The sequence below is a fragment of the Nomascus leucogenys genome, chromosome 19 (genome assembly GCF_006542625.1).
Source record: "Nomascus leucogenys isolate Asia chromosome 19, Asia_NLE_v1, whole genome shotgun sequence".
In the NCBI taxonomy this organism is placed as follows: Eukaryota; Metazoa; Chordata; class Mammalia; order Primates; family Hylobatidae; genus Nomascus; species Nomascus leucogenys.
This window is the reverse complement of record NC_044399.1, coordinates 68,953,857-68,966,633: the sequence shown is the minus strand read 5'-3', so window position 1 is coordinate 68,966,633 and position 12,777 is coordinate 68,953,857. Positions and strand designations below refer to the sequence as shown.

General features: G+C 48.9%; 1 protein-coding gene across 1 annotated transcript in view; it reads right to left on the bottom strand.

The window, feature by feature from the left end:
- Positions 1-11,511, bottom strand: part of PIK3R6 (phosphoinositide-3-kinase regulatory subunit 6) — a 65,056-nt gene extending 53,545 nt beyond the window's left edge. The window contains exon 1 of the mRNA XM_030799873.1: positions 11,372-11,511. The gene's annotated coding sequence lies outside the window, so the exon portion shown is untranslated. The remainder of the gene's footprint in view (positions 1-11,371) is intronic.
- Positions 11,512-12,777: the final 1,266 nt, after the last annotated feature.

The following is a 12,777-nucleotide window of genomic DNA, read 5'->3' as shown; positions in this document are numbered from 1 at the left end:
ATTTATATGACATTCTAGAAACGAAAATAAAAACAAAAACTACAGGGTCAGAAAATAGGGCAGTGTCAGATAAAGGAGTCTTTATCTCTTTTTTAATCAAACTTTTAATTCTGAGATAACTGTAAATTCCCATGCAGTGGCAAGAAATAACACAGAGTTCCTGGGTATCCTTTACCCAGTTTCCCCCCAGTGATAACATCTTGCAAACAATGTTACTGTATCAAAATCAAGATATTGGTCAGGCGTGGTGACTCACGCCTATAATCCCAACACTTTGGGAGGGTGAGGCAGGTGGATCACTTGAGGTCAGGAGTTCGAGACCAGGCTGGCCAACATGGTGAAACCACATCTCTAATAAAAATATAAAAATTAGCCAGGTGTGGTGGCAGGTGCCTGTAATCCCAGCTACTCAGGAGGCTGAGGCAGGAGAATTGCTTGAACCCGGGAGATGGAGTTTGCAGTGAGCTGAGATCTTACGACTGCACTCCAGCCTGGGTGAAAGAGTGAAACTCCGTCTCAAAAACAAACAAACAAAAAACCCCAGGATGTTGATGTCGATACATTTTATTCCGATTTCCCCAGTTTCACCTGTACTTGTGTGTGTGTCAGTCTCTGACCTTTTAATGATACACACTAAACTACAAAAAAAGTGATATTACTTACCCATAAACAGTGGGGTCACAGGTAACTTTTATTTTAATACATTTCTACATTTTCTGATTTCTTAATATTAAGTACATTTGACCTTATTTTTTACTGTGTAACAGATGGCACACACAAAAGAAGAGAGCTAATATATTATGTTCAGGGAAGTAGTAATTACATGAACATCTGGGAGCCCGCCAGTCAATTTAAGAACATCGTGCTGTGGGTTTAACTTTAAAAATAAAAACAACAACAATAAAACTATTAAAATAATCCCCCTTTCCCCCTCCCTGGGCTCCAGGGACTGCTACACTAACAGGCTGATCCATGCTGTGCTGTGGGCGTGACTGACGTGAGTCTGAAGAATTGAGTTCGAGTCTGGCTCTCCCACCATTGGCCTGTGTGGTCCATTTCTGGCCTCTCTGAGCCTCAGCCACGTCCTTTGTGAGATCACACCCGCCAAAGCGCAAGGTAGAATGTCAGACTATTGAACAACACCTTGTAGATAAAGGGCTGGGCTTGGAGATCAGGGACTTGAAACCCCAGTACAGAGAGGAACGTGTCAACCATCCATGCTGTTCTGTCTAAAAATGCTCCCTGGCCTGTTTTTGTGAATAAAAGTAGGCATTGAAATTGGAATGAATGATGAAAATTCAAACATGAAAACTCCAACTTCCTGAAATTTTATTTCATGAAAATGAGACTCTGGCTGAGTTTGAGGCATTTCCAGTCTAAGGGGGAGGAGCTGAAAATGGCAAGACAGTGTGAGCAGAGCCACTGTGTGGGGTAGACAGGCAGGTGGGCATGAGGCAGATTCAGGTCCTGACCCCACATCCAGTGGTGGAGGGAAGCCAAGAGGAGCTTTCCAGATGGGATGGGCTGGGGTTCCCAGGTCCCCCTCTATGACCTGTGTGGATGTGGAGAATGACCATTATAACCTCCACCTGAACTGCCCCACCAGGTCCAAGCCACCATCATCTCTTGTATGGATCATGGCAGTACCCCATGGGGTCTCCCAGCTTCTGTTCTTTCCCCTTATAATCCATTTTCTGATTCAAGATATCCAATGGCTTCTCCTTGATCTTCTAGTGGATGCTACGCTGCCAACAAGCTCACCTGATGGGCCCCAGCGTACCTCTCCAGCTGCATCTCGTTCTGCCAAACTTGGTCCTACCTCAGGACCTTTGCACGCCCCTGCCTGGAGCACCCTTCCCCCAACTTTCCCCACAGCTGGCTCCCCCTCAACATTCAGGTCTCACTGTCAATGTCACCGCCTCAGAGGCCTTTCCTGACCATCCTGTCCAAAATAGCCCTCCCTGTCACACTCTAGCACACTCTGATTTTATTCATAGCATTTATCAGTATGGAAAATTTTTCTGCCATGATTAGTTTTCTTGGCTAGTCATTAGAATGTGAACTCGGCAAATACAGGGACGGGGCATGTCTTCTTCACTGCAGCATGTCCAGCACCTAGGGCAGCACCCACGCAGTGGACAATGAATACCTATTTTAGATAAACATTTGATGAATATTGGCAAAAGCCACGTGGCCAACGAAGGATAGAACCAGGGCTAGAGCCCAGATCTCAACCTGGGGCGTGGGGTCGTGGCCACTTCCCCTGACCTCCGCATGCCTTCCTTTCCCTTCTGTAAACCTCACAGAGCCCCCCGCCTCTGTCTTAGTGAAATAAAATGAACACAAACTTCTGTCTCGGGCGGCCTGGGTTAATAACGAACATGGGGCAGCCTCGAAAGAAAAGAAATCTCACAGATAAAGTCTAAAGGAGAAGTGTAAGATACCAGGAATTTTTGGGGCAAATGGAGAGTGCTTCTGGGCTGATGTTTAATTGAAAGTAAAATTCTCCATTGGGAGGCCAAGGCGGGCGGATCACAAGGTCAGGAGATCGAGACCATCCTGGCTAACATGGTGAAACCCTGTCTCTACTAAAAATACAAAAAATTAGCTGGGCGTGGTGGCGGGCGCCTGTAATCCCAGCTACTCAGGAGGCTGAGGCAGGAGAATCGCTTGAATCCGGGTGGCAGAGGTTGCAGTGAGCTGCAATCACGCCACTGCACACCAGCCTGGGCAACAAGAGCGAAACTCTGTCTCAAAAAAAAAAAGGAAAGTAAAATTGTAAGAAACTTTACGAGTAACTGTCAGAAAGCCTCCCTATTCATTTGTTCATTCCTTCATTCACTCATGCATTCATTCATCAAATATTTATGCAGCATTTCTATATATTTGTGCAGGTGCTGCTTCCTTGCTCCTCCCACAGGAGGCCTTTGTGGTCGATTTCCTGTCCTTTGGGGCTGCTGACCACACCACTGTGGGGGAAGAGCCCCCAAGGGACGAGCTTGCACGTAGACAGGAAATGGAAATAGAAGCAGCTCATTCTCAAAATGCATCAACATCAAATGTGTCTTCGCTTCAGGAATGAGAAGAATTTTTTAGGAAATAAAGCTTGCCCTTTCAAGCACCAAACCATGCCTCTGAATTTTCTGAATGTTTTCTCAATTAACCTTTTTTTTTTTTTTTTTTTTTGAGACACTTTCGCTCTTGTCACCCAGGCTGGAGTGCAGTGACGTGATCTCGGCTCACTGCAACCTCCGCCTCCTGGGTTCAAATGATTCTCTTGCCTCAGCCTCCCTGAGGCTAGGAATTATAGGCACCTGCCACCACGCCCAGCTAATTTTTGTATTTTTAGTAGAGACATTGTTTCGCCATGTTAGCCAGGCTGGTCTCGAACTCCTGACCTCAGGTGATCCACCCACCTCGGCCTCCCAAAGTGCTGGGATTAGAGGCATGAGCCAGGCACCTGGCTGTTTTCTCAATGAGTCTTGATGGAAGCTGATTGTATGAACCGTGCCATAAAACGGTGGCGATGGTAGGAGCTATCAGTAGGTGAGGGCAGCCCTATCCTACATTGAGTGGCTGTTACTGTTTGATTTCTCATGTATGATTCCTCATTTCAGCAGCACCAACTGTGTCCTGCACTCAGTGGGTGAGTGGAGGCTGCAGTCCAGCCCACCGCTCTGCTGGCCTTTTTGTAATTTACCCAGGCAGGGAAGGTGAGGTTTTGCAATTCATCCATCCAAAGAGGAACTTGCTGTAATTTGTCTACTCAGAGGGGTGCCTCTTTCTGATTTGAACAAAGTGCCTTCTGTGTTGGCTGCAGCCTTGCCTGGGCTGTGTCTGCTCCTCCACCCAACTGCCAAGTTGCTGAAGGCTGGGAAGCCGGATAAGCACATGCAATTGTCTTGTATGTAAAATGAAGAAACAAAGCCTGACAACTGATCAATGAAAAGAGCACCAAACTTCCATCCATGGACTTGCAACTTCTACTTGCTCAGAGGGCCCTCTGGCTGTCTTCTGAATTCCTGGCAGTGTTTTGGTTGGCTGAGGTTGCTGAGTAAATCAAAGAGCCTCTTCAGAACATAATCCATGGGGCAGAAATTGCACAAGACCTGAGAGGTTAGAGATGAATGAATGAGACATAGTCCTTGCCCCTTGGGGCTGCGTGGTCTACCAGTCTGTCACCTCATAATGACCGCAGGGTGGTTGTACTTGCCTGAGACCCCTGGAACAGACCTCACACACCCATGGCCCACCAGTAGCACACTGAAACTGTCTCACCGCCCCATGCACGCAGCATGCTTGTGGTGGTTCATTTTATGTGTCATCTTGACCAGGCCAAGGGAAGCCCAGATGGCTGGTGAAGCATTATTTCTGGAGGTGTCCGTGAGGCTGTTTCCAGGAAAGATGAGCATCTGAATGGAGGGAGTGAGTCAAGATCTGCCTTCAGCCATGTGGGTGGGCATCACGTGATCTGCTGAGGGCCTGAACAGGACAAGAGGGAGGAGGAAGGGCAGACGTGCTCTCTGTGCTTCAGCTGGGACATCCATTCTGCCCTTGGACAAATCAGCGCTCTTGGTTCTCCAGCCTTCAGACCTGGACTGAGACTGACGCCGTCATCTTCCCTGGTTCTCAGGCCTTTGGACTCAGACTGGAATTACACCACTGACTTTCCTGGGCCTCTAGCTTACAGACCACAGATTACAGACTTCTCAGCCTCCACAATCACAGGAGCCAATCCCTGCTAATACATCCTTTTGTTTTCTACCCACCCCCCACCCACCTCCCAGTCTCTCTCTCTATCCTATTTGTTGTGTTCCTCTGGAGTGGCCTGACTAATACAATGCTTAAGAAGACTACCTATTTCACACACTCATGCAAGAGACTCTCAGAGACTGTGCTCTGTCTCGTGTATTTTTAAAATTCACTTTTCACATAAAAAAACCACGCACATGGTAAAAATCTAAAAGGCACAGATAGCTATGCAGTGAAAAGCCAGACTCCTTCTTAGCTATCCTCTGGCCCAAGAGTCCCCAAACCCCAGGCTGTGGACTGGCACTGATCCATGGACTGTTAGGAATTAGGGACACAGCAGCAGGTGAGTGGCTGGTGAGCCACCAGGACCACCTGAGCTCCGCCTCCTGGGGCGGGAGGGGGTGGGGTGTGCATAAGATTCTCATAGGAGATTGAATCCTATTGTGAAGTGCGCATGCAAGGGATCCAGGCTGCCCATTTCTTAAGAGAATCTAATACCTGATGATCTGAGGTGGAGCAGTTTCATCCCGAATCCATCCCCAGCCCCAGCCCCCTTCCCCACCAGCAAACCCCTCCCCACCAACCCCCATCCGTGGAAAAATTGCCTTCCATGAAACTGATTCCTGGTGTCAAAAAGGTTGGGGACCGCTGCTCTGGCCCATCAGTTTCCTTCCCCAGGAGAAGCCACAATATTTGGAAATTTGAATCTGTGGCCAACATTTAAAAGTCATATTTCATCTAAAAATCAAGATTTCCAGCTTTTACTTAAAAGAAGTAACTGGAAGATCTAGCAACACCAGACCCACGATCCCGTGTGGCAACAATTAGCTGGAGTTGACATGCAGCTTCCCTGTGGGAGGGCCATGTGCTCCCCAGGCCCTCAATGTCCCTACTGAGTTCACAATGGGGACTCTGAAGCCGGGGGCAGTGCCAGGCACACCACACCAGTACTATCAGCCTATCCACATCATCATTTATGCTCCCTATTGGGCTCTTGAAAGCAAACACGGGCCGGGCACGGTGGCTCACGCCTGTAATCACAGCATTTTTGGGAGGCCCAGGCAGGTGGATCACGAGGTCAGGAGTTCAAGACCAGCCTGGCCAACATGGTGAAACCCTGTCTCTACTAAAAATACAAAAATTACCCAGGTGTGGTGGTGCGCACTTGTGGTCCCAGCTACTTGGGAGGCTGAGGCAGGAGAATTGCTTGAATCTGGGAGGCAGAGATTGCAGTGAGCCAAGATCACGCCACTGCACTCCAGCCTGGGTGACAGAGTGAGACTCTGTCTCAAAAAAAAAAAAAAAGAAAGAAAGAAAGCAGACATGGCAATCCATGTTCTATATTGTGGTTCAAGTTGTAGTTCACAAAGAGAAAAGTTAATTGCAGACTGTCTGAAATGGGCTAGGCATTAGGGTTGCCACACAGTGCCCATAGAAGTCTTTCAACAAACACAGTGCATCTCTGTACTTCTCCCTAGCACCCGATGCCTTATACAGTAATCCTCCCTTATCTGCAGTTTCACTTTCTGCAATTTCAGTTGCTCAAGGTCTACTGTGGTCCAAAAATATTAAATGAAAAATTCTAGAAAGAAATGATTCCTTAATTTTAAATTGCACACTGTTCTGTGGAGCATGATGAAACCTCTCACCGTTCTGGTCTGTCCCGCCCGGAATGTGAAGCATCCCTTTGTTCAGTGGGTGTACACGGTGTGTGCTACCTGACTGTAAGCCACTTGCTAGCCATCATGGTTATCAGATGAACTGTCGTGGTATCACAGGGCTTGTGTTCAAGTCACCCTTATTTTACTTACTCATGGCCCCAAGGCGCAAGAGAAGTGATGCTGGCAATTTAGATATGCCAAGGGGATGCCTAAGACCTCCAGTAGTACTGAACCTGGCTGCTGTCAGTCAGCCAAGGAGAAGCTGTAAAGTGCTTCCTTGAAGTGAGTGAAAAGGCGAAAGTTCTCATCTTAACAAGGAAAGAAAAAAATTGTATGTTGAAGTAGCTAAGATCTATGGTAAGAGCAAATCTTCTAGCCATGAAATTGTGAAGGAAAAACAAATTTTTGCTAGTTTTGCTGTCTCATCTGAAACTGCAAAGTTATGGCCACAGTGTTTGATAAGTGCTTCATTAAGATAGAAATGGCATTAAATGTGTGGGTGCAAGACCTGAGCAGAAATGTGTTCTGATTGACAGCAGCCAGGTTCAGTCCTATTGGAGGTCTGAGGCATCCCCTGGGGGTCTTGGAGTGTGTCCCCTGCAGGTAAGGGGACTACGCTATCGCATTTGTTTATCATCTGGCTGCCGTCACTAAAATATAAGCTCCCCATGGGCAGGGGCTCCATTTTGCTCACTGTTGAGTCCCCATTACCTGACACTGTTAATACTACATGGAAGGCCCTCGATAAATATGCTCGAATGAATGAATGTCAGGCACTCATATGAAGACAAGGCAGGGTCACTGTCCCAAAGCTACTCTTGGGCTGGATGACAGAAACAAGTCTGTTGGGCATGGTTGCTACAATAAATGACACAGGAAACAGAGATTAGTTTGATGCTCAGAATACTGCAAAGAAGACAGCAGTCCCATAGGAAGTGCGGAGAGAGACACAATGGTAAGAAGGACATTGTGCCTCACTGACCTGGCAGCTACCTCTGTCACCTGGGGGTGGCCGATCTTTCTCAGGCCCTATCATGGACAGCTAAGGCTGCAATGTTTGACTGCTGCTTTTATGCCACAAGGGCCATGTGCAAGGTACTGACCAATCAACCATGTCATGAGCATGTTTTAGATGAGCATGTCAGGGCTCATCTAAAAATTCCTCTCCCTCCCCCCGTAGCACAAAAATACAACCTTACAGGACAGCAATACACCAACCTCCGCCCACAGTCAGCAAGACTCCTGGCAGCCAAAATAGGCAGTGGGAAAGTGGCTGAGGGACAAATCCCAACAACCTGGGAGATGCCCTGTGGTCACCCCCCACCCACCGTGGCCTCTCACTTACACTGCCCACGGCATTCACTCATGGTTTCACTTATTCCATAGTTCCTGAGCACCTTCTATGTGTCAGATATCGTCCCAGGTCCCAGGGATGTAGCAATAAGTTAAAATACACAAAATGCCCGCTCTCAGAAAGTTTGCACTCTAGTGGGTGTGTAGGGGACAGAAAATCAACCGAATAATTAAATCGTATATTAGATGAAGATAAGTGCCATAAGAATAAAGTTGGGAAGGGGAGAGAGGGGTTCTAGAGTTGGGGAGGGGTGTGCAGTGTCTAGATATAGATATATGGATATATAGATATTTAAATATAGATTTAAATTTAAACTTTTAAATTTTATTGTCAATTGATATATTATAATTGCATATATTTATGGGGTACAAAGTGATATTATGATAGATGTATATAATGTGGAGTGATGAAATAAGGCTAATTAACATATCCATTGAATACCTATCCTTTTCCTGGTGAAAACATTTGAAATATTTACTCACTTAGCAATTGTGAAATATACAATACACCATTATTAACTATAGTCACCCTGCTGTGCAATGAATCTCAGAAACCGTATTCCTCCCATCTAATGGAAACTTTATACCCTTTGACCAGCATCTCCCTATTTCCCCCAACCCCCAAGTGTGTGTGTGTGGTTTTTTTTGAGACGGAATTTCGCTCTGTCGCCTAGGCTGGAGTGCTGTGGTACGATCTCAGCTTGCCGTAACCTCCACCTCCCAGGTTCAAGCAATTCTCCTGCCTCAGCCTCCCAAGTAGCTGGGACTACAGGTGCCCACCACCACACCCAGCTAATTTGATGTGTTTTAGTAGAGATGGGGTTTCACCATGTTGGGCAGAATAGTCTCAATCTCCTGACCTTGTGATCTGCAGCCTCGGCCTCCCAAAGTGCTGGGATTACAGGTGTGAGCACCCCACCCTGCCCCTTCACAGTTCCTGGCAGAGGGATGAGATCAGAGACAGAGAATGGATGAACGAACAAAGGGATGAGTGAATGGGGATTCAGGGAGCATTCTTCCTTAAACACAGAACATCAGCACTGAACAAGTCGCAGGCCAGGTGCACACACACAGCCCATCACTCCCTTGGGGTACAACAAGCCCAAGGACCGACCACAGAACCATAGAAGCCTTCTATGGACACAGCAAAAAGAAGTGAATGGGGCCACCTGTTCACAGCTGCTGCTCCCTGTTGTTGGTGTGAGATAAAGTAGGGGTGACCTCCTGGATAGAGGAGAAGACTGAAGTAAGAGGGCTTGGAGGAAGATCTGAGGAAGCCTGGCTCAGGTTCAGAGTTTCTGTCATGAAGATTCCAGATCTGACTGTCCCTTGTTGCGCCATCCCCCCAGCACCCCATTGCTGGCTCCTGGGACAAGCTGTTCAGACAGAAGAACCCACCACCTAGGCCTCCCTACACTTGCAGGAATAAAGCCTGGGCAGAAAAGACGCGGAGCTTCCAGGCCTCCCTATACCTGCAGGAATAAAGCCTGGGCAGAAAAGACACAGAGCTTCCCAGGGCCACACTCTGTCTGCCTCCTGTCCTCCAGCCGCTCCTGTGGCAGAGAGAGGGGACCTGCAGAGCTTGGGTCACCTGCCTCTGTTGCCTCCCCTCTTCTCCCGCCAGAGCTGCCTTATGCCCTCAGGGTTTCAGGGGCAGCTCAGACTTGCCAGACACCATAGCTGTGTGTGTGTTTTTTTTTTCTTTTTTGGATCAGAGCATGTGGTGAGTGAGCTGGCAGTGAGGCAGTAAGGGAGTGAGAGGACAGAGCTCTGGGTCCTGAGGGGGCCCCCTCAACCTTTAGCCCTTGACCCCATGAGGTCTACTTTTCAGATTCCAAAGGGGCCAGGAGGTGAGGGTCCTGCTGCCTGGGCTGGCCCCCATGGACAGGGACAGGCCTGTTTCCTCAGCTGTGTCTGCTTCTGGCTGGAAGGAAACACCTGGATGTGAAAGAGCCAGTGGGGTGGGGGTGGGGGAGCATTGTTCCCAGGGGCAGGGAAGCTTGGTGGGATCTGATGGGGCCTGAATACAGTAGGGACCAGATGGCGACGACTGCAGCTTGGCATCTGCAGCCACCGTGTCAGCCGAGGCACTTGCGTGGAGACAGTATAGGGCCTGTAGCAGGTTCTAGTGTGAGGCAGCGGGGCATGGTGGCCAGGCAGGTGGCATTCCAATCCTGTCAATAGGGCAAATTGGGCTGCTTGCTTAAACCTCCGTGCCTCAGTTTCCCTATCTTAAAGGGGACCTGACAACAACGCCTACCTCATAGGCTTGTCATGAGACTAAATGAGATAATATTTGAAAACTGCTTACAGCTAAATAAATAAATGGACCGGGCTGGGCATGGTGGCTCATGCCTGTAATCCCAGCACTATGGGAGGCCGAGGTGGGCGGATCACGAGGTTAGGAGATCAAGACCATCCTGGCTAACATGGTGAAAATACAAAAAATTACTACTAAAAATACAAAAAATTAGCCAGGCGTGGTGGTATGCGCCTGTAGTCCCAGCTACTTGGGAGGCTGAGGCAGGAGAATTGCTTGAACCCAGGAGACGGAGGTTGCAGTGAGCTGAGATCACGCCACTGCACTCCAGCCTGGGTGAAAGAGTGAGACTCTGTCTCAACAACAACAACAACAAAGGACCAGCCTGCGAGTGCTCCGCACACTCCCTCTAGCTGTGCTCCTCCCAACACCTGACTTTCCCACCTGCTTTCCTGCCTCTGGGGGTTTGCACACTTTGCTCCCCATTGCTGAGGTGCCTCTTGCCTCCTCTTTGCACACCAGGTCCTCCCTGGAGCCTCAGCCAGGCACCACCTTCCACGGGACCCTCCCTGAGCCCGCGCCCTGCGGTCTCTCTCTTTCATCCTGCACACACCACACACCTCCTGGCTCGCTGAGGACCCTGGAGGTTCTGAGTTGGTCACTCGCAGCTGTGTTCAGACCCACTTTGCAGGCAGTCAGCTCTTCAAGGACAGAGACCAGGCCTTGGTCAGACTCTGGCACACATAGAAGATACTGGATTCGTGTGTAGGGGGAGAATCGGCCAGACCAGCATGACTTTCACCAAATTCCCCAGGAAAGTGATGGGCAGATGATGTCCCAGAAAGGGGACACTCAGATGTTTCACACTGAGTCTGCTCCTTGCTAACCCACTCTGCAATCTTTGGCAAGTTGCTTCATCTCCCTAAGCCTCAGTCTTCTGTCTTATAAAATGGCACTAAAACACTTATCCAGTTAACCTCTAAATGCTGGTGAGAATCAAATGGGAAAATGGGCGTCCTCTGCAGCACCGGCATCAATTATTAGTCCTATTATTAACGGCATGTACAGGATTCCAGAAGAAAGGAGAGTCCTTCTCACAGGGTCCCATGTCTTTTCATCTTGTGAAAATGGGCTGAAACAATCTTAACTTGGCAGAATTACCCTGCAGTGTCTGAGGTCACCCTTCTCAGAAAGGTGGCCCTGACAGCCCTGAGCCTGGGTAAATAAGAGCCAGGGGCGTTTCAGCCCCCTCAGGGGCTCCCCTTCCAGCTCCCTCCTTTCCACCCCTCTGTCTGTTCTGCTCAGATCTGCCTGCCTGGCGATCTCCATCCAAGCCAGCACTTACCTTGTCTCAGTGGCAGCTTCTGGGCTCCCCAAGTCCTTCAGCCAACTCCCCACGGTCCTGTGCGAGGCTCCCAGTCCCAGAGAAGCAGATGTCTTGGGGAAGCCTCCACGGGTGTCTATGGTCTTGACTGTGCTCTTCGGATCTGCAAAGAAAAGCTCAATGTCTCACAGCTCTGTCCCCTCCTCTTCCTTCCCCTTCCTTGTGGTCCTCGAAGCTCCTCCCAGAATGCATTTTGCTGTGAGACTGCTTTCTAAAGAAGCATCTGTGGTCACCCACGGTCACTGGAGGTCCTTTATTCTGATCGAATGTGACCAATGTTATGGGGTTGGAGGGAGACACCTCCCAGGAGACTTCCTCTGGTGTTGATGGGGGAGGGATTGATGCAGGGAGCCCTGACCTCTCTCTCAAGCTCCAGACTCACCAGCCATCCCCCACCCCTGGACATGGCCAGCCAGATGTCCCTCAAGCACCTCCATCTCAACGGGTACAAACCAAGCTCATCATTTCCCCCTCTCAGCCGACTTCTCTGTTTCCCGCCTCAGAATCAGCAACCTCGATGTCATCCTAATGCCTCCCTCTCCCTCGCCTGTTACATCTAAACTGCACCAAGCCCTGTCAATAGCTCATGAATCCTCCACTTTCTTCCATCCCTATGGCTGTCACTGTTTCATCTGACTACCATGGTCTTTCTCCTGAAACTACAATAGCCTGAGGTCCTTCACCCCACAGCCAAAGGTCTCTTTCTAAAAGTGAGACACAAATTATTTATGTTACACTCCTGCTACAACCTTCAATGGCTCCTTATTACTTGAAAGAGAATGGCCAAACTCCTCAGTGTGACTTGCCAGAACCTTCTTGATCTGGTCCCTCCCTAAACTCCACCCTCATGCTTTATCCCTCACTCCAGCCCCTCCCGGAAGTACTGCAGTCTCTTAACTATCCAGGCTGTGGGAATCGCATCCCAACCCTTCTCCTGGCTCATCCCTTGTCATTCGTTATTTATCAGAGAAAAACAAAAAACAAGCCTAAGAGGTAGGAGGAAAGTGGAGTGCCAGGGATGCTGGCAGGAGACAGAATGCCAAGGAGGAGACGACGGTCAACGACGTCAATGACTGCAGAGAGGACACAGGTGAAGAGAATGAAGAAGCATCTGCTGTCCTTGGCAATTAGGAGAGAGCAGTGCTGGGCAGGGACAGTAGAGCTGCCGGGGGAAGTTGATCAACCGCATGGTGACACATTTGCTACTTTGTCATTTTCTTTCTTTTTTTTCACATTTTGAAGCCAAACACTATTTGGGAGAGTCTCTGACACATTTCTAGAGCTTCGAAAAACTCACAGATTCTATGCTGTCATCCCGTTGGGCCTAATGGGTAAATGGCTCTAGAGAGTGACAGATTGCTGACAGC